This window comes from Panthera leo, chromosome C2, assembly GCF_018350215.1.
Source record: "Panthera leo isolate Ple1 chromosome C2, P.leo_Ple1_pat1.1, whole genome shotgun sequence".
In the NCBI taxonomy this organism is placed as follows: Eukaryota; Metazoa; Chordata; class Mammalia; order Carnivora; family Felidae; genus Panthera; species Panthera leo.
This window is the reverse complement of record NC_056687.1, coordinates 60,846,075-60,873,273: the sequence shown is the minus strand read 5'-3', so window position 1 is coordinate 60,873,273 and position 27,199 is coordinate 60,846,075. Positions and strand designations below refer to the sequence as shown.

Here is a 27,199-nt window from a genome sequence, read left to right as displayed (position 1 = left end):
TGGAATCCAACTTGTGGGAAGGCAGAACATTTTCTAAGCAATACTTGGTTTTCTTATTGGAGAACTGACAACTCATAAAAGCCCAAGAGCACCCTCTAGTGAAATTTCTGGAGTAGACCTAGGGGTTAGCTCTTGACCTCTGCTCTCCTTTCAAATGACCTTTGATCGCCCACAATATAGAAACTGGATTTTTACTTTCTGACTTTATCTTAAAACAATTTCCAGATTACAAAGAAAGTGGTATGGTCGTCAAGTATTTCTAGTGGTAGAAATGCTTAAATGATAGAACCTGATATTCCATGTTCCCATGATTTTTTTTTTTGATTTTACTTAATAATACCAGCCTGCTGCACATGACTTCTCCTATAGTCATATGTTAAAATAGTTTCTGGAACAAATATAACTAAATAAATAATGGGGAGCATGAGAAATGTTACTGAATTATAATACTCTTGCCCTTACCTCCACCTGTTTTATGCTTGCCACTCTTGGTTTGGGTACATAATATCCAGGAACTTCTTTAGTATTTAGCAATATTAGAGGTCAAGGGGAGCAGGCTGAGATAGTTAAGTCAAGGTCAAAAATTATGGGAGAGGTCAAAAGAGATTAAGTCCAAGTATTCATGCACTTCTTAGTTTTTATATGATCTGATTACTGCCAAGATATCTTGAGCAGGAATGAACATGACATATCTCACAATGTTCAAGATAGCACCTTATTATATCAGAGCTGTAGCTAGAGAGATGATTACAAAGCAGGCCCAATCTTTGCTGTAAATTAAAGCTGTGACTATAATACCATTCATTTACATCAATGGCTGTTATGTAATAAATGAAACAAAGCAAATCATGACTTGACTTTGTGGTAGCATGCTATAGAATGCTATTTTTGGAAGGAAACTTTTGAGATCTAAATCTCCCCATATTAGAAAAAAAAATAAGCAAATGGATGCACTTAAATGTTAAGTTAACTTGCCCAAAATTATACAATTTGATAGTGGTAGCTTCAGGACTAAAATATAGGTTCCTTGTGCCATTCTAGAGTTCATTACTCTATAAGAATCCACTTATTAAAGAGCTTATAATGTCATTTGAAACCATTTCATTCTCATTGGTTATTGGTTTTTATGCCTCTAGTAATTTATGGATATGTCTTCACACTTATAGTGAGAAAAAAAGTGTGTGTACCTTCTAATTTCATCTCTATTATTTCTTTTTAAAAAATCTTTTGAGAGAAAACATGCATGCACAAGCGGGGAATGGACAAAGAGACAGGAAGGGAGAGAGAAAGAGAGAGAAAATCCCAAGCTAATAGTATGTGCTAATAGCACAGAGAAAATCCATGCTAATAGCACGGAGCCTGATGTGGGGCTCGAACTCACAAACCGTGAGATCATGACATGACCTGAAAAAAGAGTTGAACCCTTAACCAACTAAGCCACCCAGGCGCCCCTAATTTCATCTCTGTTCAATCTCTACTTTCATGTATGGAAGAATAATACATGGGAGAATTTACATCTCTTGGTTAATATTAGGAAGAATACAAAAACATAATGATTTGATAGGTGTGATATTCTTGAAACACGGTGGCACACTATGTTAGCTTTGCACACCGAAAAAAAGTGGGGGGACCCATAAGTCAGTTTGATAGTCTAGCATTACCGATAACCACCTCCATGATTCTGTGTTCTAATAGTACTTACTCCCTAGTGTTGATGGAAGGATTGCATGAGTGAATGCATGAGTGAATGCAAATAAACCATGTGGAACATAGTTGGCATTAATTAAGTGCAGTATCTATATTAAATGTTAATATCAATTTTTTTAAAAAAGAATAAGAATAAGGATATTACATTCTTAGCATTATCCAGTAGAAGTCAGAACTATGACTCCTGTTAAATACTTTTTAGGATTATAGCATGATTTCTTGAGAATAAAAAACAAAAAATTCCAAGATCTCTCCCAATTGTTGCTTTTAATTGAGAACAATTATATAAGGAATTGTCATTTGTCAAGGCATACTACATATTATTTTGGTAGAAGTTTCTAATTTTTTCAGTTCTCAATTAATTATATTTTTAGTCTTGGCTTTAACCTTAACCTTACCACATGTGACCTTAACATTCACCCTTTCTTTCATATTATTGATGATGTTTAGTAAGTGAGGTGGTTGTGTATGAGAACTCAAGGCACAATTATATAACTTCAGTTTTGCTGTAAAGCTAATAATTTAATGAAGTTCTTTCCCTTATTCTTTGCATACTTTGCTATTTCTCAATACACAGTGTTGGTATTTGGAATCATAAAACCAGCATATATTAGAACTGGAAGATATCATGGAGATCAATAGGTCTGATCCCTGTCTCTTACAGATGAAACTGACACCCCAACAGCTAAGGTAACTGATGGGGTTTCATTCTCCATACTGACTGTTTTCATGATAGAAGACCGTAGTCTCTTATTTTTCTAAAAAGAACTGAATCTAGAAAACCAGTTGTTTAATTTTACATTGATATACCCTGAACCAATAGATTGACAATATAAGTCAGTGTTATCTATGAATGGACAATACACAGTTTTAAAAATCTATCTATTCAGTAGGACAATATGCCATGTGTGCTTGCCAGCTTTGTAATTCCTGTCACTCTACAGTGATGTTAAAGCCCACACTGAAACTCGTAAGTGATCATCTTTAAGAATTCTTCTCCAGCCTTGCAACTAAACAGTCTCAGTAATGAGACTACATGGTCTCTGCACGGTCTACTAAATACTTGTAGGAAGTAGAACCCCCTTCTGGAGTTATGAGAGAAATATCACTTCGAAAATGCCTTTAAAAGTGCTCCAGCATAAACATTACACTGGAACATTTCATTAGCTTTTTGAGAACAATAAAGAAATGTGGAGCATAATAGGCTAATATGTTTAAGTGGCCTTGGTAGAACCCTACTTAACTCAGTGGGATTTTCTGCAACATGCAGAGGTGGAAAACCATTCCCTACATATTTATTGTGTAGGACTGCCTCCTTCTTTATTGCATGCAGTTTATATCAAAGGCAAGTGACTTTACCTGTAATTCTAAAATGAAGAAAGTCTCAAAATACAAGTTTTAGGAAAATCAATATTTAGATATGATGATGGACAACCAGCAGCGCTGGCTTTTGGCACTCGGGCTATCTGTCAATAAAGATGGAAGAGGGGCCAAGTTCAATCTCATTATTTCCTAGCCTCATAAGTCTTACGTAGCCATCAGGGTATTAAGATTTGTAAAGTCTCTAAATTCCTGAAGAAAAAGGCAAGATGTAAGCCAAATCTTATTGGTCACAAATTGCAAAACCTAATTAAATTAATAAAAATGTTCAGTTACCTAAGTCGGCAATAAAACTTTCCTGCACAATATTTTGAATTAAGTAAAATGATAAGTTAATGAAAAATATAAAAGGATAATTTTTATGGTTTTATTAAAATTCCATGAGACTGCACTTAATATATTCCTGGACTTCCAGTATGATCCTTTCCAGTACTCTTTATCTCTCTGAGCTTCCATTTTTCTCTGTCATAAATTGGGACTCATTAGGCTTAGGAACACTGTGATCATTGTGATTTTCTTGAGCTTGTAGGGGAAAAATATGCGTGTAAATTAAGCCCACATTTATAACATTTTAAATAAGTTCAAATAGACATTCATGATGACAAATTAAAAGTTTCCGTATAGGTGTTGGTTTTCTTTGTGTAGACAACTTGTCACCAAAATTTATTGAAAAGTAAGAATTCCTATTTATATGGCATTGAATTAATGATACAAAAAAAAGCCTCTTGACTGACAGCTCTAGTGGCTGAAGTGGCATATTTAAACCATTATGTTTGTTTGTTTCACTTACTGTCAAACTCTGTCTTAGAATTACTATCAACTGGTTATAATGATAGATGGAATCTGTCTTTCAGTTCCAGGATATGTTTTGTATCAAAAGTTTTTCTTCATTGGTTTTTGGAATCTATAGGCAAAATAATACATAAACACAAATGTAAATCCCAGCTGTAATTGTTTCTCAGCATTTGGTGACATCATAAATCCCTTAAGATTTATACTCATATTGTATTGTAAATATCACTAGAACCATTCAGTAGGAGGATGAAAAAATCTAAACAAAACTTGAAAATAATGCATATGCTTCTTCTCACTATGAGGAGCGTTTCCTAGCTACCCTATTTACCCCAGTGGAATTTTACAAAAATGTTCCTGGCGCTCAAAGTTGATTTAACAAAGAATCAAGTGGGTTTAATTTAAAATTCACTCCTAAATATGTTTGCTGGTTTTGAAATTCTGATTTTGTGCTTATGTAATACAAAAACAACTTTGGTTTTAAAACGAAAATTGGCAAAAATAGTAGTGCATTATTATGTGTTCTAATCACGTATGGTGTTTTGAAAAAAAGGATTCAAAATTGACAAAATTATTTCATTGGCATTGCAGTTCAAATGCATGGCTTTTCTTTCCCACAAGTTGCATAAAGTACAAATAAAATCAAATATTTCTTAAATGTGTAGTATATGAACTTCTTGATTTTCATAATATATAATCTAGCAATTGCACTAAAGACAAATTTGCATTCTGTGTTTTTGCATCCTTTGCCTTACAGAGTTTACTATGTTGCAGTTTATGGTCAAGTCTTTAGTGTGCTTTAGCATCAATTTTAAAGTGTCTGTGGTTCTCAAAATCAAAAGAGTTGCCCCCAGTGATATGGATAATGCTCAGATTCTGATATCAATGGCCCAGGCTTCTTTGATTTTTCTTATAAGTGCTTTTTTGGTAAAATATATAAACTTAGAAACAGAAGTTTCCTTGGCTCATATTATACTCAAGAGACAATGATGATACTGAAGTCCTTTTCATAATCAGGGCCTTTGTAGAGATTGTCCAGGTAGTCTTAGCCAAAATATCCCTCTCATTGTACTCTACTCCAGGGCAACATGTGGCGTGCCAGCTGGATGCCCTCCCTACATGCCTCAGGTGGCCACATTTCAATGGTGTCTATAGAGCACAGGCCAAATTCTCATTCTCTGTGTTAATCAGTGGGAGAATTCCCATAGAAAATGGGATGGGAGCATATTTTAGGAAAATTCAAAGAGATTATCCAGATGATTAGGCCAGGACATTGTAAATTCGGGTTTTATGTAGGATTTCTATAGCATTATCTTACTTGACCAAAGAATGATAAAAAATTTGGATATATTTAGAAATTAAAAGTAATCATGCTTTTTATTCCACTGTGATTTCTCCAAAGATAATCCTACAAAAATTTTCTTTAGATACAATAGAAGCTCATCTTGATTTATAACATCAAAGACAACTGATGTACCTAGTAATGTAATTTGATTGAACTTTTTCCCATGATCTTGAAAGGATCTGAATTCTACTTATAGAAGTCTCATTATACCTCTCTTTTCAATTAAATTCTAATCAATTCTACAAGCATTTAGTAAGTGCTTACTATGTACAAAGCACTGAGATAGAAGCTCTGAATAATTCTGTGTATGATACTTAATATGTGTAACATATTTTTCACGTTCATTATCTTATTGGTGTGGTAAAGATTCACTTTATAATTATTACTTATCTAAATTGCCTAGATGATACTATATTTTGAATTTAGGGTAGAGTTTTGTTTTTGGTGAGTCCAGAGGCCATTCTAGAAGTACATTTAGTTTCTCTTGAATGAAAAGATAAAGGCATATCATTATATCATTTTATTAAGCTGAGTTGGGTTGAAAATAGTGGTGTTTCTGTTGGTTTTATATGTCATTAGGCTCAGTCTCCAGTGCATTTGTAATGACCTAATTGAAAAGATTTGTCAACATGTTCACAAAAACAGTTTATTTTCAATTTTAAGGCAATATTGATTTATTGTATTTCATATATCTTTTTTAAGATCAAAAAATTTGATTTCTCCATTAACTACTCATGTTTAAAATTCTATCAAATTCTACTGTTCAGCCATGAAGTCTGTAAGTGCTATACAACTGATGGAGAATAGGTCTGAAAGCTATTATTCTCCATTTAGCATATACACTATTCTCTAATATTGTTGCATCTAATGTATATTGAAATGTTCTATTTCTATATTAATATTACATTATAAAGTCTTATTTCTACATATTTCTGAGATTTTTCAAGTCATTTCCTCAAACCTACTTTGTAAATACTTTAAAACAACCTCAGTTTTATTTTTATTTACCTTACTTCTCTTATCCACAGTGTTGAAATGGGATTTATTCTTTAGCATTTTTAATATTTTCAAAAAATTTAAAGAGAAATCATCCTCATTTTAAGCACTGAACATATCATTCTCTTCACAAACCCAAACCTCAAAAACAGGTAGGAACATCTTTATTTGCTTTATTTCCAATATCAAATTTGCAAAAAGGCACTCTCTTGGTAACCTTCAGCTATGTCACCCTGGGTGTTTGGCCAGAGGGCAGTCATGTTGACCCCATCTGCAAAGGCTGGCTAACCTAGAATCTTGGACTGTTAGAATCCCATTCATCAAGGTCCACATAAAGTAAGGTAGGTGGGAAGCAGGAGGACAGATGGTAGGGTCGGCAGCAAGAAACTTGTTCGTTGACATTGATATAGACCCTTCTTCTTGCCAGAGTGACTCCATGGACTTGTTTTGGCATGGAAGACTAGGCCAAAGCTATCGTCTTAATAGAAGGTGAGCTGCAGGCAAACTGGAGAGATCCATGCACAGTAGGTGTTTAGGGTTGGCTTAGATTTTGTCTATCAGCTTGACTGTCATACATACTTGATTGATGTGCAGTGGGGCTTGAAAGTGCTGCATTGATGTTGAGGACTGTGTCATAAGGTTCCTGATATGGTGCACATGTCTGAATGGAGTTGGACATTGACTATCCTTGCCTATGCCAAGCAACACCAGACTTGAGTGCATTATTCTGCAGTTGAGTAGCAGATGGTGAGTGCAGACGTTTGGAGGGGGTGTGCCTTCAAACACAATATGGAGCCAGCAAACTTACTTAGAAGGTTACTGCATGTCTTGACTTTGGCAGCTATTTTTTAAGCACTGATGAAAAATCTAAGTCCCATCCATTGTTATTCTCAGAATATTCAGCATGGCTGGTGTTCCAGGCAAAGGAGATGTGAAAATCAAATGCACTATTCACTGTGTTGGTCACAGTTGGTTAAAGGTGACTTCTTGGTGTTGGCTTAATGGACTAGATAAACATTCTCAGATTGAATATTACTGAACTTGATACCAAAATAGTTATTAACAAAATAGGTAAACTTCATGTAGAAGTGGTCAGAGAAAGGGCCAGCAGAGCATTGGAAGAGCATTGTGGTCAAATATGGTACTTAAGAGTGACTTTATTTTCCTTTGCTTTTAATTCAGGAGATATATTATGTTCTTTGGAAATAAAATAAGAAAATCAAATATCTCAATAGAGGTTCCTTATGCACAAAATTATGGAGGTCCACAAATGAATGAGCACAATAATTCCATATATATAAGAAAAGTGATTTCTATTGGTGTTTGTTTTCCCGAATGGGTTCTGAACACATATAAATTCATTTTAGGTTTAAAATAAAGGTTTTGAGTTTTTATTTTCAGCTTAAAACATAAAATATGCTCATTGCATATAATTATGGAAATAGAAAAAATGTATAGTGCATAAATTTAAATCAGGGATGAACAATTCTAAGATTTTGCTCTGCTTCCTTCCAATTTTATGTATATTTCTAAGTGGATGTGTGTGTGTGTGTGTGTGTGTGTGTGTGTGTGTGTGTGTATGTATTTTCTTTAAAAATTTTGGATCATATAGTCAATATTATGCTTTTTTCAATTAGCAATAATTATATTATTAGTTCTCAGAATCATGAAATACTTTTAATGGCTGCACAATATTATGTTTTATTTATGTACCAAAACCTTTTAGACTTCTCCATATTTGACATGTAAGTTATTTTCCACCATTTTTCCTACTGCTCTGACAACCATTCTTACACATATACTTTTATCTACATCTTGGATTATGTTTTCAGCATCACTTTTAGAAGGTTGATTTCTGGGGTAGTGTATGTAAACTTCTCAAGGTTCTTTTGATAACTCCTCCCAAATTGTATATGAGATTGCTTTTCTAAGTACACTCTTACCTCCTTTGAATAGTATTATTTTATAAATATTTACTAATTCAGCAGGCAAAAAAAAAAAAACACCCTTGTTTATTTTGTTGTAATTTGCAACAATTTGATTAATATGGAGCTGGAATGTCTTTCATATGCTTATTTGCCATTGTTTTTTTTTTTCTTACTGTAAATTGTTTGCTCCTGTTCTTTACTCAAGTTGTTGTCTTGATGATTTGCAAGATATTTAAAATGTTAAATCACTGCTTTTGTCAACGTAATGTAAAAATGTTTCTCCCAGTTTTCATATGCCATTGAATGGTTTTTGTTGTTGTTGATGTGAGAAGCAACACAATTCTATTATATTGCTTTCCCTATGACTGTGCCTTTGCTTTTATCTTCTCTTTACCAGCTTGAAGTCTGATAAGAACTCACCATTTTGCTGGTATTATCATGATTTTATTTTGTATTTTTAATTTTCTGTTCCTTCCAGAAACTATTTTAGCCTAAGGTATGTGATAAGCATCTCGATTTTGTTCCCTATAGTTAATCAATTGTCCCCAAACCATTTTCCGATTGGTACCATCTTTATTGCTTACTAATTTTTATCAACATTAGGATCTGTTTTTGAATTATCTGTTCTTTCACTGGTTCTATACTGTTTCCATTAGAGCTGCATAGTAAGTTTACACATCGGTTAAGTCAAACCTTCCTTATTTTTCTTTTTTCAAAGATACTTGGCTGTATTGTCACCTCCTCGTTTTTCAAAATTAGCTTATTGCATTCAGTTTGTAAAAATGTTCCATTGGAATTTTTATTGGAATTTTATTAAACCTATAAATTAATATCAGTATCTTTGCAATGTTGTCTTCACATTCAGCAGCATCGTATGTTTTTATTTATGTAATGTTTTATAATAAATAAATTGTGTCTTACTATTCATATAGGTACCCAAATTCTTTATTATACTTAAGTAAAGGCATGCTATGTCCTTGCTGTTGCCCTTAACTGTGTATATTCCAAGAAAAGCCATATTTTCTTTATAATAGTTTTGTTGTGATTTGTTAGGATTTTACATAATTTTTAAAATTTTTCAGTGATTCCAATAGTGCAGCCAACATTCATCTTCTCATATAGATACAATAAAAAGAAAAGGAAAAAAATTTTTTTCTATGTGATGAGAACTCTTATGATTTACTCTCTTAACATCGCTGTATATCATATAGCAGTGTGTAACATTTATTATCTAGCTACTTTATTCAAATTTCGTAATAATTTTTTAGTAAGTTTTTTGTCTTGAGTTTTTTAAGATCATTAAATTATCTGCAAATGATGACTTTATCATCTTTTTTCCTTTTTATTTCTGTTTAATACCCTGTTTCATTACTGGAAATTCCAAAACAGCTAAGTAACCATGAAGATAGGAAGCATCATTGTTCTTGATTATGTGGTAATATCTCTAGTTGTTTTTTTTTTTTTTTTCCTTAGTCACAAGGTGGATATTAGTTGTTGATTTAAGACAGATATTCTTTAGAAAACTATTTCTAACCCTTTCTTTGTTTATTAAGAATGAGTGTTGAAGTACATTACATGCCTTTTTGAATAAATATTTTTAAACTCTAACTGATGGACATAGAGTTCTATTGTGATGTCTTTTTCAATTCAGGTCAGTTCTAACACACATTTACTCAGTACTTACACTATGTGCCAGAAATTGTTTGCTGGGCATTAGAATTCAGATGCATAGTTTCTTTCTCTAAAAACATAGGATTATTCGGAGCGTGATAATTCAGCAAGGGATTTATAGTAATTGATTTCCCATTATTAAATTGTCCTTGCATAACTAGTAAAACATCACATTTAGTATTTTATGAAGAACACTTTGAAGGCTTTTATAACCCAATTGTATACCATGTCAAAATGTGGATTTTAAAAATTGCTAAAACTAAAATTATTATTTAAAATCAAAATTATGAGTTTTTACATCTGAAATAATAGTGTTCAGATTCTAATCAAGAGCATCTATAAAACCTGGTACCGTCTCAGAAAATTCATAGACCTCTATAATATAGATTGTGTATGTTCTATACGATCAGCAAATTGGAATTTCCAATCATACTTTATCACTTCTTATATCGTACGACACAAATGATATGTGATTTGGGGGCAAATCACTTTTATGACGCCAACATTGTGTTTTCATTTCTCTGGGAGTCTTCTGTATTATCTGTGGGATTTAAGTGTCCACTTACATTGATTTATTTTCAATGAAGTTTTTTTAAATTAATTTTATTGCTTTAATGGAGTTTAGCATAATGTTCCTAGTTTTTCCAATCCACTGTTTTAATTTATTTTATTTTTCAGGATTCTTTATTTTGTTCTTTTATATAATATGCAAGAACATCTGATATTTTAAAACTATACCCTTTTGACCAGATTCTTTATATTTCACACAAATCAAATCAGCAAATAGTGATCAAGAATCAATTTTCTAGTTAGCATCATGCTAGTTGTTATGAATTGTAGTAGAGAAAAACATAAATCACAAACTCTCAGGAAACTTAAATTTCTAGTTGGTAGATAAGATGTAAACAAGAAAAAAATGCATGACAGCAAATCCTAATGAAATATTTATGTTTATAGTAGCTAATATAAATATGATCATAGTCTTGTTTTGCACTCAAGCAAATGTATTAGAATTTACAATGCACCTTTTGTATATTGACCTCACCCTGGCCTCTTCATACTTTTCCTGTTCTATTGTATCTTTATCATTATTTCTTCACTTGCTGCTTAAATGTTATATTTACTTTTGCAAGGTTTTTAAAATTCTATTTGGAACAACACCAGGTAGACAAATGTCATGCACATTAATTTCTGAAATATTATTAGTGATAATTTGTCTCATACAAAATGGCCTTGCTCAGCATTTGGAAACAGGAGTAGTGCAGGCTACTGTAATTGTAGACTGAAAATCATTGCTTTCTGAATCTCTTATTAAAAAACTTGCCCTGATTTTTAGAACCGTTCACACAAGAGATAACATGTAAAGTAGGAGAAATCCAAATGCTAACACGAAGTTAGCATCTCTACTAAATGGGAATTTTAGCAGTAATCTTTGGTGTATTAAGGAAGTAGAGTCCTATCCTTTGGGCTTTGATGAGATTTTTATATCATGGAGATATCTCTTTTACACTTTAGCATTTGATCTATGTTCTAAGTTATAACCTTAAAATTTTATATTTTGGAAAATTTATATCCCTCTCAATTTTTAGTGTCTGCATTGCATAATGTTTGTCATAGACCACAATACCTATCCCTGTGGAACTGTTATCCTATCTTAATTCAGAAGTAATAGTATTGATTAAGTAATATTTACAGCTTCCAAACTTCAAGGCAGTTTGTCAGTCACCACTCTCTCTAACCTTACTATGAGCTTCCTGTGTGGTATCATTCATCTGAGGTCTTATTAAAATGTAAATAAATTACATCCAGCACACTTCCTCTATTTGCCCAGCTTGTTACTATATCGAAACAACTGTCTTAATGAAACACATATTGATGTATTGTGTATTTCCGTGCTAAACCAAAGTGAGGAGGAAGTTATGTGAATATAAAATAGAACCTACTTCATAACAGTTTTTGTTAAAGCATTTTATGAATTGGAGATAATCTGAGCCATGGGAGATGATGTAATTCTACATGACAGAGCTCACGGAAAGAGGATAGCTCCTCAGATAGAATTGGATTAGACTCTTGAGATACATGCTTTCGGGCTTTTATAGGGCTTTACCTTTGTAAGCACAGCTAACTCTCGGGTTTTTATACTAATATAGTGTTGTGGTAAATATAGTAAAAATAAAAATAAACAATCTTGTTATCTAAAATAATTTCTCTTTGGCCTCCATATACAACATTTGACTTTTTAGCATCAAAATACCATTTTATTTTTGTTTTCCATGGGTTAACATCCATATTTCTAACATCCATATTATGGAACAGAAATGGTCTAACATTTGTGTAATGTCACATTTTGTTACATATGATAATCTTCACAGGGCATGATTGGATAAAACTGAACTCATGTAATAATGAGCAATAATAATGAGTAATAATAAGAATGAATAATAATTAATAACAGACCTATGAAGTATAATAGTACGTGGTTCATTGCTAAATTAGTTTGTAACAAATAATTATTATTGTTGTGTGCACACCAAATAGTGGGAATGGAGGCAACTGAATGATGTGCTGGAGAAAAAGAAGCCAAACTGGGATTGAAATTTGTCATGTTTGAATGAAATGCTGAAATGCCAGTAGTAATTGATGGTCTCTGTGATCAGACTTTCTGGGTTTTTTTTTCTTCTTCTTACACTTTTCTGTATTTTCCTGCGTGTGTGTGTGTGTGTGTGTGCGTGTGTGTGTGTGTGTTTCCCAATGGGCATGTATAATTTTGTAGTCAGGAAAAGTTTATGTACAAATATGTTATGTATTATCCTCATTTGCAAATAATTCATTGAGTTAACTGTATAAAGTCTCCTAGGAAGAGTGAAAGCCATGAGCGAAATTTATTTTTAAAAAAATTTTTTTAATGTTTATTTATTTTTGAGAGACAGAGACAGAGCATGATCTGCGGCGAGTTGGGGGCGGGCAGAGAATGAGAGAGCAATGGAGACACAGAGTCTGAAGCAGGCTCCAGGCTCTGAGCTGTCAGCATAGAGCCCGACGCAGGGCTCGAACCACGAACTGTGAGATCATGACCTGAGCTGAAGTTGGACACTTAAGTGACTAAGCCACCCAGGCGCCCCACCATGAGCTAAATTTAAAGGCAAAGTATTCCATTGCACATATAATCCATTGTCTCAGAACTTATTGAAGTTTTGATATCACTTTCTCAGTTTGAAACTTCCAAACTGGAGACAGCTTAATCAAGGAAATAGTAATAATATGAATAACATTATGTTCTGCACCCACTTTTTGACTCAACTTAGGACAAAAAGCTTTACTATGTTGAGAATATGATCTGCTATATGTTGTCGTCATCTATGGTGAAAGTGTTAGAAGGATCCTTTATCTCCTAGTCTGTTTCAAAGTTAGTTTCCCCGAGGAAAACTGTATGTATAACTACCATCCTGTTTAGTCCAAGTCATGGAGACTCAGGTTCATGTGGTGAGGGCATTACTAGGAGGCTTACCTGAATATTTATGTAACATGTAACAGAAAGCCAGCTAAATATTAATGGAATTAATTATTTTTGTTAGAAATACTATATAAATATGTTACCCTAGGCCTCTGTTACTTACATAAATGTTTAGTACAACTTAGAAAAATGTGACCTCTTTCAGCACCTTTGTGCAAATTATAAAAATAGTTTGCTCCAGCTGATGCAGCTTGGGCCAAGGAGGATAGCTTCTAGAGTGGAGCACACCCCTAGACTGGGTGCCCTTGTGCAGGACACAACCTGCACACTCAGTCACGACTACCCTATGTTCTATGCTTTATTAATGATTTGGAAATAGGTTCCGTACTGTTCTTTTCTTGCGCAGAAAGCCAAGAATCACCTTCAGGTGACTTAACAAAAAGATGCTTATCTAAGCTTTAAGTTAGTCTGGAACCCTGATGATACAAATCTATTACTTCGCTTCAGACATCTGATTTGAATAGCATTGAGGTAGAAGGAAATGAAATAAAGTCACCACAAAAGCACAGATGAGTTTATCAAGTCTGGCTCCTAGAAGACCTAGGTTGCATTTTGAAATTGCATCTAAAATTTTGGGATATCTTATTGTAACTTTAGATGGCTTGATATACAAAGGGTAAATAAAAAGAGACATAGATGGACATCTCCTTGTTCTGAGAAGAAAGAAAGATGTTTTAAAAGACACGTAGATATATGTTATACATATACATGTAAATAACATATAAACAAATGTAAATAAAATATAAAGAAATATATGATACAAGTGAAATAATTGAAAACTAAAAACATAAGGTAAAAATGTAAGAATTAGAACTATATATTAAAAAAATCATCTTATATAGAGTCTTATATATATTTACAAATTGGGTTCTTAACCATATGTTTTGAAGAAATACATTGCCAATACTCAGACTAGAAAGAACTGTTTTCCTCTAATTCTCTTCATTATATAAAGGGATCACTGTATTATATCATAAATACCAATGATAGATACTCACTTTTGTGAGAAACAAAGAATATTTTATAGGAATACATCTATCTCAGTGATGTGTAATTTGGTATTTTCAGTCTTATAAGATACAGACTAGGTAGATGACACTCCATTCTGATATAATTCAAAGGAAGATTTTAGAGTATCTCTACATGCTAAACCCTAATGGAAGAACTGCAATTTTTTATAGATATTATTTCTCTAAGTTATGCCTTTAATTGAGATAACAGTGAATTCTAGACTGTATGACTGGAAAACAGCTATTTTTGTTAATTAATAGCAGAAACAGTAATCAAGTTAGGGGTTGGGTTGAAATTCTATTGTAGAAATTGCAAAGCCCAACAAAAACACACAGCCAAAAAAATGTCCACCCACTTTACCTGAGAAATTAGCTGGAGAAGTGCCATTTCATAGGACCAAAAAAAACACCCTCTTTAAACATTTATTTTCATTCTGCCATAACATACAGACAAATGGGAGGTGGAGGCTCCAGTTTCTTCTTTGCTACAGCCTGGATATTGCCTAATTCTCATTAGGTAAGGGAATTTCATCACATGCTCCATCACCAGACTTATTTGTGTCCTTAAGCAATTTATGTGATGTTTCCATGCTTTATCTTATGGATTAGATTCCTTTTTTTTTCCAAATAGAAAGAGTAATATTTACTTGTTACAGGTTCCTGGGTTAAAGGTGAATTATTATGACATTTCAGTAAGATGAAGTTTGGTGAATACTTTGATTTCTTTGACACTTTATAAATGTGAAGGATTAATGTTGATCCAGAAATGTCAATAAGATATTCAAAGTTAATGCATCATACACGCTGAATTTCTACTGCACAAAGTTTGCTGATTTTCCCATTCCTTTCAATCTCCATTTAGAAAAAAAAAAGTTTTGAAAATCCTAGAGGCAGATACTACGTGTTTATCTCATTTTATGTGATGAGTGATTTTGTAAATCTATTCATAATTTAAATGCTCTAGAAGAATCTATTCTCAAGAGAATTTTATTGTGGATCATTATGTAAAGGAAAAATCATTTTTAAAGTGCATATTGCTTCCTATTTCAATATGGGAACTTTCTGATTTACAAGAGTGTTTAAGCTCCCAGAGAAGTATATTCCTTTGGTATGTTCCTGAGGAAATGTGGATTGGCCATGCCAGGAAACTATGAGTGAATAAGTTGGAAAATACTAACTTGATTCACTTCAGTATTTGGGCCTCTTTAGAGAGATCTTGGAGCTACTACTTTGTATGAGATTAAATCTAGATGGCATGTTCTCCATAATTGCTTGGAATGGGTTTATTCTAGCTCAGTCCAGCTCCAAATTTTCTAGCAATCCATTTTGAAACATGTAATTCTAGCTCCTCTCCTTGACTGATTTCCCTCAGGTCTATAAAGTCATGCAGAATTGGGGCTCCTGGGTAGCTCAGTCGGTTAAGTGTCCGACTTCAGCTAAGGTCATGATCTCACGGTTCGTGAGTTCATGCCCCACGTCGGGTTCTGTGTTGACAGCTCAGAGCCTGGAGCCTGCTTCTGATTCTGTGTCTCTCTCTGTCTCTGCCCCTCCCCTGCTCATGCTCTGTCTCTCTCTGTCTCAAAAATAAATAAAAAATATTTTAAAAATTAAAAAATTAAATTAAATTAAATTTTAAAAAAGTCATGCAGAATTCCCATAAGGGAGGTATTGCCCCCTCACCCTCATCCTCCGGTTACCTCCCAATCCTCATGATTGACAGACATTCTTAATCTCCAAAACTTTTAAACCTTTTAGAAATGTAGTGGAACAGGCAATTGAGGATTTGCTATATACATGTAACCATCATGGAAACTTTCATTCAATGTCAGCTGGACCTCCCCACCCACCCATGCACACCCTTGCAGCTGGGCCTCCAAATCTTGCATTACAAGGAAAAGAATTAGGCAATGGTTATCTGTTGAAGGAATATCATAATTTTTTATGCTCACTATATAAAAGGAGATCATAAATTATATCACCCAAACTGGATACTTCTGAGAGTAAAAGGGGCCATATTAAAAATTGTGGTGAGACAACAGGCATAAGTGAGATCTGGTATTTTAGCTGGGACTACCTCCACTACTTACCCTTCCCCAAACTCCATTGACAACAATAGATCTTCCAGGACAGGCCAAGCCATGAAAATTCACATCGTCCTGACTTGATGGAGTAGAACATGAAAAACCACATGCCCCTAGGTGTCACAAACCAGAGAGGGTCCAAGGTATCCACATACCCAAGGCTGACCCTAGAGCCTTGTGCAAAGAGAAGAGGAATGCCAGTGAAAAGTAAGAGTCAAGGAAAACATGTTAAACTGTCTGAGCTTTGAATGCATTTCCATCCCATACATATATTTATCAGCAAAGGAATATTAGCTTATTGCCCCCACGACAAATTATTAGATGTGAACTACAAACTGTACTGACATAGGGGCAAGGTTTACCTAAAAAATGAAAATAAGAATTAAAAAAACTGACCAGAGACATCAGCAGCTGCACAGCTTGAGGGAGACAGACCACACAGAATTAGATTGGTAAGTCACTAAATAAACAAATAAGTAACAAGCCCCTGGAAGGAAAAATCAGAAGCTAGAGTTGCTATAATATATTGTATAAAATGTCAGTTTACAAGGAAAAAAGTATCAGATATGTAAGGAAACGAGTGTAACTAATACCCAGTTGTGAAAGTAGTTAATAGAACTATCTCTAGGTTGGAGGGGGAAGAGCAGGTGTCAAATTTAGCAAAGACTTGAAAGCAGCTATTGTAAATATATTCAAATAACTAAAGAAAACCATGTTAAATAATTAAATAAAATATTAGTATAATTACTTTTTAAATAAAGAGTATCAATATAAAGATAGAATTTTTAAAAATTTTTTTAATGTTTATTTATTTATTTTGAGGGAGAGAGAGCATGCCAGAGAAGGGAAGAGGGAGAGAGAGAATTGCAAGCAGGCTCCATGCTTATCACGGAGCCTGTTGCAGAGCCTGATCCCATGACCACAAGACCATGACCTGAACTGAAATCAAGAATTGGATGCTTAACTCAATGAGCCACCCAGGCACTCCAGAAATTATTTTTAAAAGAAACAAAAATTATGGAGTTTAAGAGCACAAAAATTGAAATGAAAAATATTCTGGAGGAACTCAGCAGCAGATTTGAGATAGCAGAAGAAAGAATCAGTGAACTTGAAGATAAATCAGTAGAAATTCTCTAATCTGAAAAACAGAAAGAAAAAAAAACAGAAAATAAACAGAGCTTCAGAGATCTGAGATACCTTCAGGAATACTAACATGTGTGTAATGGGAGAAGAGGAAAGAAGGAGAAAAGGAAAGAGCAGAAAAAAGATTTTTCAAGTAATAATGACCAAAAGTTTGCCAAATATGATGAATGACATTAATCTACACATATGAGAAGCTCAACAAACTCCAAGTATGATAAATGCAAAAGTATCCATACATAGACACATGCTAGTCAAACTTTTAAAGCCAAAGAAAAAGAGAAATTCTGGAAAGAAGCAAGAGAAAAAAGACTCATTCACTATAGGAACCAACACTCTAAAAATTGACTTCTCATCAGAAACAATTAAAGTCAAAAGACAGAGGGACAACATGTTCAAAGTGCTGAAAAAAAAAGATTTTTAAAAAGTGACCATCAAGAATTTTATATTCAGCAAAACTGTTCTTCAAAAATGAAGATAAAAGAAAGATATTCCAAGATAAACAAAGACTGAGGCAATTTGTTGCTAGCAGACCGGCCTTATAAGAAATACTGAAGAAAATCCTTTAGGTTGAGGGAAATGACAAAAATAATTAAAGCCCACCCAAAGAAATAAATTGCCCTTATAATATTATTATGTAGATAAATGCAGACATGGCATAAATATATAACGGAATGCAAATCAAGAAGAAAATGATAAAGATTAGGCCAGAAATCAATGAAATGGAAAACAAGAAAATGATAGAGAAAAACCAATGAAAATAAAAGTTGATTCTTTGCAGAGGACAACAAAATTGACAGACATTTAACTAGAATGATGGAGGGAAAAGTAGAGAAGATAACAGATTACCAAAATCAGGAATAAAAGTGGGACATCACTACCAACCCTAAAAAAAAATTAAAAATTAAAAAGATTAAAAGGTAATACTATGAACAAATATATTCAAGAAACTAGACAACTTAGGTACAATCATCTAATTGCCAAAAATGCACAAAGTACTGAAACTGATTCAAGAAGAAATAGAAAATCTGAATACATATATAATTGTAAAGAGAGAGACTTATTAAGTCATCCCACAAAGAAAAATCTGGATGCATGTCTTCACTGCATTCTATCCAATATTTAAAGAGAAACAACACCAAACTTCTTCTGAAAATAGAGAAAGAAGGAACACTTTTTCAATTCACTCTATGACAATAATATTATCCTGATATCAAAGCCAGACAAATGCATTGTAAGAAAAGAAACCATTATCCCTCATGAATTTAGACATCAAAATCCTCAACAAAATTTTCACAAACCAAATACAGCAATCTGTAAATGTATTATACACCCTGACCAAGTAGGATATTTCCTAAGAGTACAAGGCTGGTTAAACATTCAGTAATTAATTAATTAATGCAATATACCATATTAGTAGAATAAGGAGAGAACCCTATGGCTATCACAATAGATACACAAAAAACATTTGAGAAAATCTACTGTCCATTCATGACTAAAACTTTCAACAAACCAGGACTGGAAGAGAACTTCTGTAACCTGGTAAAGGGCATCTATGCAAAATCTACAACTGACATCACATTTAACCCTCATAAACTCTGGTTTAATCCTAAGATTGGGAACAAGGCAGGGTTGTCAGATCTCATCTCTTCTATTCAACATTTTACTGGGGTTTTGGTCCAGAATGATAAAAATAAACAAACAAACAAACAAATAGGAAAAGAGAGGAAAGAAAGCAAGGGAAGGAGGAAAAAAAAGAACAGAAAAGAAAGAAATCAAAGTTATTCATATTAGACAGTAAAAAGTTAACACTTTTTACTTGCAGAAAACAAGCTATGTAGAAAAGCTTAAGGAATGCATTCACATACAAGTAAATTAGTTCAACAAGTTTGCAGGATACCAGAGCATTATACAAAAATTAATTGTATTTCAGTATACTAGCAGTGAACAGTAAAATTTAAAAACAATAGCATCAAAAAGAATAAAGGCATTTTTGTAAAAATTGACAAGCTGATCCTAATTTTCACTTTATATGAAAATGCAAAGGACCTAGAACAGTGTAAATAATTTTGGAAAGGAAAACAAAGGTAGATGTCCTGTGCTTCCTGTTTTTAAAACTTACTATAAAAACTGTAGTAAGGAAGAGAGTATATAGTACTGGCACATAAATCAATGGAATGAAATTGTAAGTTCAGAAAATTAACCTTTATGTTTTTGGTCAATTGATTTTGATGAAGGTGCCAAAACAAGTTGATGGGGGAAGGAATAAGGTTTTTTTGTATTATTTTTGCTTTTAAATATATAGTGTTAGGACAATTGGCGCTAAGACTATATGCAATAAAAATAAATATCTGTGGTGCTAGACCTATATGAAAAAAATAACCTTATGTCCTGATCTCATACCCACATAAAGATTAACTCAAAATGGATCATGAACCTAAATGTAAGAGCTAGAACTATAAAATTTCTATAAGAAAACAGGAAAAAAGTCTTCATGGCCTGAGTTAGACAGGGTTCTTAGATAAGGCAGCAAAGCATGATACAGAACATAAAACCTTGATAATTTGGATTTCAATAAAATTAAAACCTTTTATACTTCAAAATCTACCACTAAAAAAATGAAAAGAATGGGAGAAAATATTTGCAAGATTTATTATTTACAAATATATATCTGATAAAGGATTTTTGTCCTCATATAATATATAAAGAGTTCTTTAATTCAATAATAAAAAGACAACCGAATTAAAAATTTGTTTGAATAAATATTTCAGCAAAGAAGATATAAGAATATGAAAAGATACCTATTATCATCAATCCTTAGAAAAAAGGATATTAAAACCATTGGAGATGCTGCTTTACACTAACTAGAGTGGATACAATAAAAATAGACATGTAATAACAAGTGTTAGTGAAGATGCTGAGAAATTGGAACCTGCTGGTAGGAATTAAAATTTTTTTAATGCTTATTTATTTTTGAGAGAGAGAGAAACAGAGCATAAGTGGAGGAGGGGCAGAGAGAGAGGGAGACAAAGAATCCGAAGCAGGCTCCAGGCTCTTAGCTGTCAGCACGGAACCCAACTCGGGGTTTGAACTCATGAACTGCGAGATCATGATCTGAGCTGAGGTCTGACACTTAACTGACTGAGCCACCCAGGCACCCCATTGCTGGTAGGAATTTAAATGGTACAGCCACTTTAGAAAATGGCTTAACCATTCTAAAAAGTTAAAATAAAGTTACCTTTATGACCCAGAAATTTCACTTCTAGATATCTACTCAGGAAAAATGAAAACATACGTCCACACACAGACTTGTATCTATGTCAACATTCGGAGCAGAATTATTCATAATAGTCAAAAACTAAAAACAATCTGCATGTTCACCTACTGATGAATGGATGAACAAAATGTAGTATACCTGCACAATAGAATACTATTTGTTAATAAAAGAGAATGGGCTACTGCTACATACCACAACATAGAAGATTCTGAAAAACAGTATGATAAGCCACATGCATGACACCGCATATTGTATGAGTGCACTTATATGAAAGGTCAAGAAAAGGTAAAGGTATAGAGAAAGAAAGCTGATTAGTTATTGTCTGGGGTTGGGGTAAGAGTGGGTTGACTAAGGACATGAGGACTCTTTCTGGGATGACAAAAATGTTCTAAAACTGGACTATGGTGATGATCACTGTAAATTTATTTAAAATCCTTAAGTTGTACACTTAAAAGGGTGAATGTTATGTTATGTAAATTACACCTCAATAGACTGTTAAAATTATGAAATTATGCTAATTAAAACTAAGGAAAGAGAAACCTGGCAGACACTCCCTTAACCAAATGACCAAGATTAACATCCCCAGTGATAAGTCATATGGATATCATGTACCCCCTGATAGGATGTTACAAGAAGAGCTCTTCATTCATTTGCATTCTTCTCTAAAACTATAACCCCAACCTAATCATGAGAAACATCAGACAAATCCAAATTGAGGATTATCCCACCATCACTCTTCAAAACTATCAAGGTCATAAAAAAAAAAAAAAAAAAAAACAAGAAAAAACTGAGAAGCTTTCACAGATTAGAGAAGATTTAGGAGAAAAGGCAACCAAATGCAGTGTGGTATCCTGAATTAGACCCTTGGCACAGAATAAAGATATTAGTGGGAAAACAGGTAATATCTGAATAAAGTATGTAGTTAATAGTATTGTACCAATGTTAATTTCTTCCTTTGACGAATTTACCATGGTTATATAAGATGTTAATGTTAGGTAGTGAAGAAAATACAGGAATTCTCTGAAGTATCTTTGCAACTTTTCCATAAGCATGACACTGTTCCAAAATAAAAAGTTAAAATAAAAAAAATGAGCGATTTATCAATTCAAAGAGAGTTATGACTTAAATGTAATGTGGATCTTATTTAGATCCTAATTCAAACTAACCAGTCATAAAAATGAACAAAGAACAAAAAGCATTTAAAATTCAATCATTTGACCTAAGATATTTAATAAATTAAAGAATCTCTATTATTTTTGACACGGTATGATGATATTTGTTATGATTTTCAGAAGTCATTATTTTTTAGTACTACATACTAACATATTTGTGGATAAAATGATATGATATCTGGAATTGTCATTAAAATGAGCTGATAGAAGAAAAAGTGGATGACTATAGATAAAAAAAGATGGACCATGGGTGATGAGTAAGTACATGGTAGCTCATTTTACTAAGCTCCCTACTCTTGCATGTGCTTGAGATTTTCCATAATAAAAAATTATTAAGTGAAAAGAAAAAAAAGACTAAGAGAAATAATTAAAATATTATAATTTCCCTCTACACTGACCACAGACAGGGTTTGTTTCTTAAAAATCATCTGAGCAGTGTCAGAATGGATAAATCATAGGTGAATAAACTCTCAAAAATGATCTGAGCAAGATACAATCGATGCTGAATCGTTGGGAGAACATTAAGAGAAATGCCTGAATTAGCATAGACCTCCTAAGCTGGAGTGCTTTGTTGTTCTTTTCTTGAAGTTTTGTGACCTGGTGATGCCTAAAACTTGTATGCATGTGAAGATTTTTAAAAAGTAGAGTGTGGTCAGAAGCAGCCCTTTGTTACTAGTCAGTGTTAAGATCTATAGCTCCTCACCCCCCTTCAGTTTTCTTTATTGTCTAGGGCTTTGTTTTTTGGACTCATGAGTTACAGGATAGGTTACTGTAATATAATGCATTTGCTACTTCTCTGGAAAGCCATTCAGAATCTCTAACTAGTGCAGAATGCACAACTCTTTTGCTAAAGGGTCTCTGCCAAGAGAAGCATTCTTCCGGGCTTTGTAATTTGCATTGATTACTGACTGAGCTGTTTCCCAGTGCATCACTGGGTGTTGACTGTAATCTATAAAGCCTTACATAGTTTTGTCCTGATTAAAGAAGTCTAATACTGGTGGTCAATTTTAATAATGACCGAGGTCGATCTCGGTGACTTAAAAAAAAATTAGCAGATTTTAGAACCTGAAATGTCAAGAACAAAATATTCTTATTGTTGACACATACTCTGGAAATCTACTATTTTAAAGGTGGGTACTGTGTACAGTACTGAACTTGAAAAAAAAACAGGAAGTTGAAAAGTGGACAGTAGTGCCAAAAGTGTTCCAGCCCTGACTTTGTGCTCCTTAATCTAATCCGACATGCCTTCAGAATATTTCACTTCCTTGATGACCATTTTTCCAGTTTCTATCCAATACTTAACCCCACGACATAGTGACAGAGTTAATGATTATCTCATGAGGCAGATATGAATAGGAACAGTATTCATATCAAAGACAACTGGTCCCACTTCCAGGTCCATCTTTGGGCCAAGATATGTAGTCGCCAACAGTGAGTTGGCGACTGTATTTTTTGAGTCCTGGCGCAAAGTAAGATCCATCTGTTTTGCCCAGCCGTTTGCCTGAGTGCCACAAAATGGTCCTGTTATTAGTCTTATTTGTGGTCCTATTTGAGGTTAGGGGATAATATAAATAAACTTTAGTCCTCCTTGTGATGAATGTAGCATGGGAATTAAAAGTGGTGGTGTTGGTAGTGGTAAGTGATGTTGCGTCTCTATTTTCTCAATTGCTCTGTTTTCTTTGGATTGAGAAACAGACATTTAAGAATGAGTTTGTCATCTGGAAGGATAGTTGTGACCAAGTTTCCCTCAACAGGATACAAGATGTTATTTTTGAGCTTCATTACCCTCACCAAGGGGAAAAAAAAGAGAGGGAAAAAAATAAGGAAGAAAGTGAAAGTAAGGAAGAAACATGCAGAAACAGAAATGAAGAGAAAGGTCAAAGAGGAGGAATACATGAGGAAGGAGGAGAATGTAACATAGCAGACAGTCTGTTCATAGAAATTACTTTCTTATTTTGAACTGATAGTTCAGTTGACTCAACATCTGGTGAATTGAGGAAAAGGAAATCTGACTGATTAAATTGAACTGCTAGTTGTCAGTTAAATAGTTTATACATAAATATGCAGCCTAGTTTTCATCACATTTTCTTGCATGAACTAGATAGTGAATCAGTTTTTCACTAACCTTGTTTGAGTGGTGAGTAGAATAATACCAATCAGTAGTTCAGATTTATATAGAGGTGGGCAGTTTCTATATTTCTGAATCATTTATCGAGGATTATTGTTATTCCATATAATTCTGAGCATGAGTTATTTTTGTCAGTTTCTTTTATGAATGTTTTGTTGCCTTATAAGGAAATATGTGCACTCCCCTCCTCTCATTCAGTTGTCCCTGGTGACGCCTCCATAATTTCTGTCTTTACACTGGTGCGTTTTTAGTCTAATTCAGGCATATGAGAAGCAGGGGAAAAGTTTAGTTAGTCAATGTCAGTGATTTTTTTTCTGATCCATTCATGGATGGATTTTGTGAATCTCAACCAGTTTGCATTTAAAATCTATATATATATCAAGTAGACACAATACCTAAAATATTCCTCCATATACTTCAAGGGAAAAAGAAAATAGAATTCATAAGTTGGAACTAGATGCAATTTCTAATAATAGAGGCAATTTCAGGGGTGATTTATGATCATGCTCTCATATGTGGAGATACTAAAATATTACCTTGCACTCATGTGAAAGTGGACATAAACATACCACATTTAGTGCTACAAATATATAAAAAATGTACTGCCATGGTGTGAAGTAAACGAAAGATAATTGTATTATCTTCATTTCACACTAAAAAAGCTATATTTTTCTAAATCCTGTAGTGTCAGTTATCTAAAGCTAAAAATAAGGATGACTTAATCTAGTCTGTTTCTTTTTTTTTTTTTTAACTGTTATCTTATTTAGAGATGGTGTCGAATGAAGAAAGAAAGGATTGAAAAAATAGTGTGCCATTCTAAGCCCAAATATTTATGACGTAGTTGGAGATTTTAATGCCTGGACTCTCAATCTGAAGATTGGAAATACATATTAAGAAATGTGGTTCAGTTATTTAAAACAGGAAGTTCTGGTTCAAATCCTGAGGGTCTTCCCGTGCTGCTTCACAGAGCAGTAGCTGCATGTGATGAGATATACGTATAGATGATGTGGTATACGGCATGCCAAACCCACAATACACTGCAGTGGGCATTTTGTATTGCTAAATATGTCCATTTACCTCTACTTTACCATCTGCCCCACCACCAATTCAGTCCCTTGAAAGTAGTAGATCTAACATTTTTTTCCAATTCTATGTCAAGTCCTAATTTCCCTTCAACATGTGTATTCAGATAATGATTTTCTTCTTTATTCTCTAAAATTAACATTTTATGTAATCTTTAGGCTGTGAAATTGTTGTTTAGGAGTTTTTAAAAAAATCAGATAGAATTTAGCTAAAATTCAGAGGTACTGAGTTCCTAGTCGTATCATTATGAAGTCCTAAACAGGGAGGCATATTTTGTTTTTCAGAATTGCTTTTTTTTTTTTCTTTTTTACTCTTTAGATCCTTTTCTTTTCATTAAAAAACTAGTCTGGGAAGAGTTTTTTTTTTTTTTCCTTAACAGAAAAAAAAAAAGCCACGCTTGACTGATAATGCATTGCTTTGGATGGTGAAACATTATGAAAGTTTAATTTTTAATTAAATCTGAAATACCAATTATAACTGAAAGAGATTTTAACCTGTTTCTTTTCAGACTGCCTGAAGTTACATTTAGAGACTAAAATCACTGCACCTTAAAAACAAAAGATTGAGCTGCACTGCATTCCTGTAAGTGAAAGCTTCCTGTACCTTCTTTCTCTGTGATTTTGTGACCAACCCAAGAAAAGACAAAAACATTGGTAACATAGTAACCAAGCATGAGTAAAAATTTGAATATCCCTGAAGAAATATATGTTTAAATGATTTCCTTCTATAAAAAAAGAAAATTTGCTGGGCACAATATTCAATATGTCTTTTTTATTCAACCCAAATTGTGAATCCTCTTTTTTTTTTTTTTTTTTTTTTTTTGCCTGGTTTGAATTGCATTAGGGAGGGTGTCACCCACTGTGAATCCGCACAGTGACATACACCCTGACAGGAAGGATTCTCACATTTTTGTTTAAGTCTCATGGAAGGTAATAGATTTCTTATGGAATCAAAATAGAATCCTTTTTCCTTTGTGATGTCATTAGAAATTTTTAGCCTTTGTGTCAATGGAAATGGATAGAAAAAAAGTTCATGATGACATCACAAGATTCTGTTGCCTTGAGGACTTTGGGCAAAACTAAGTAAAATGCATAATTCCCTTGTGTGCGTGTGTTCCCCATTCTGCTATGAAGCAGTCAAAATAGCACATCTTATGTCTTCCCGTGAGCTACAAGGCTGTCTCTCAGAGCCCCATTGTTCCATAAATGCATGTCAGAGTCTACCACAGTCTGGTCTACCCTTATTTAGCTGCTGTTTTGTCAATGTACTTGGAAGAACAATTAACACTTGGGATTTCAATGTCTGAATAACAGGCAGTGAATAGAACCCGAGCATATAAAAGATTCAGACGCCCAGGGTAAGAAAACAGAAGCTTATAGTTGGTGGGGGATAAAAGAAAAGCATTTTAATGCTGCACTCAAAGGTTGTGAAATACTAGGAGAAAAGTCAATCTTTTTTTTTTTTTAATTTTAGATGAAAATGTACGTTTTGGTAATGAAATCCAGAAGGTTATGATGTCTTCCTAAGTTTTGCAGTTTAATGTATTGCAAGATCTTTCCTTAGAGTCTCAAAACACTTCAATAACATTCATCTCCTTGAGTCATTGTTGGAATGCTGGATGCAGGGTACACTGCATCGTGGTTTTCAGAGTGCCACCATGTCTGTCCAACAGAGTGCACTAAAGGTGATTCGGTTTCTTCCATTTTTACCTTGGTTCATTGCACCCTTTCACTATTGGCTATAGTTCTCGTGTGTTGACTATAGATAGTCCGGAAGTTGTTGAAATATCTCTACCTATGGTCTGAATTTCTGCTACGTCCATTTTTTTTGGTGGGAGGAGAGAGATGATGCATGAACAGAGCAAGATCATCTCACAGTCAGAGTATCTGATGAATGGAAAGGGAGCCTGGACAGACAGCTTATGCATGTTGCCCACTGAGCACAGTGCTTGGCTAGTATGAGTGATAAATGATGC

The 27,199-nt window shown here is 33.6% G+C and overlaps 1 protein-coding gene across 4 annotated transcripts in view; it reads left to right on the top strand.

The window, feature by feature from the left end:
- Positions 1–27,199, top strand: part of ZBTB20 (zinc finger and BTB domain containing 20) — a 764,386-nt gene that overhangs the window by 276,871 nt on the left and 460,316 nt on the right. For all 4 annotated transcript variants that reach the window (XM_042954830.1, XM_042954828.1, XM_042954831.1 and 1 more), the window contains exon 9: positions 25,733–25,806. The gene's annotated coding sequence lies outside the window, so the exon portion shown is untranslated. The remainder of the gene's footprint in view (positions 1–25,732; positions 25,807–27,199) is intronic.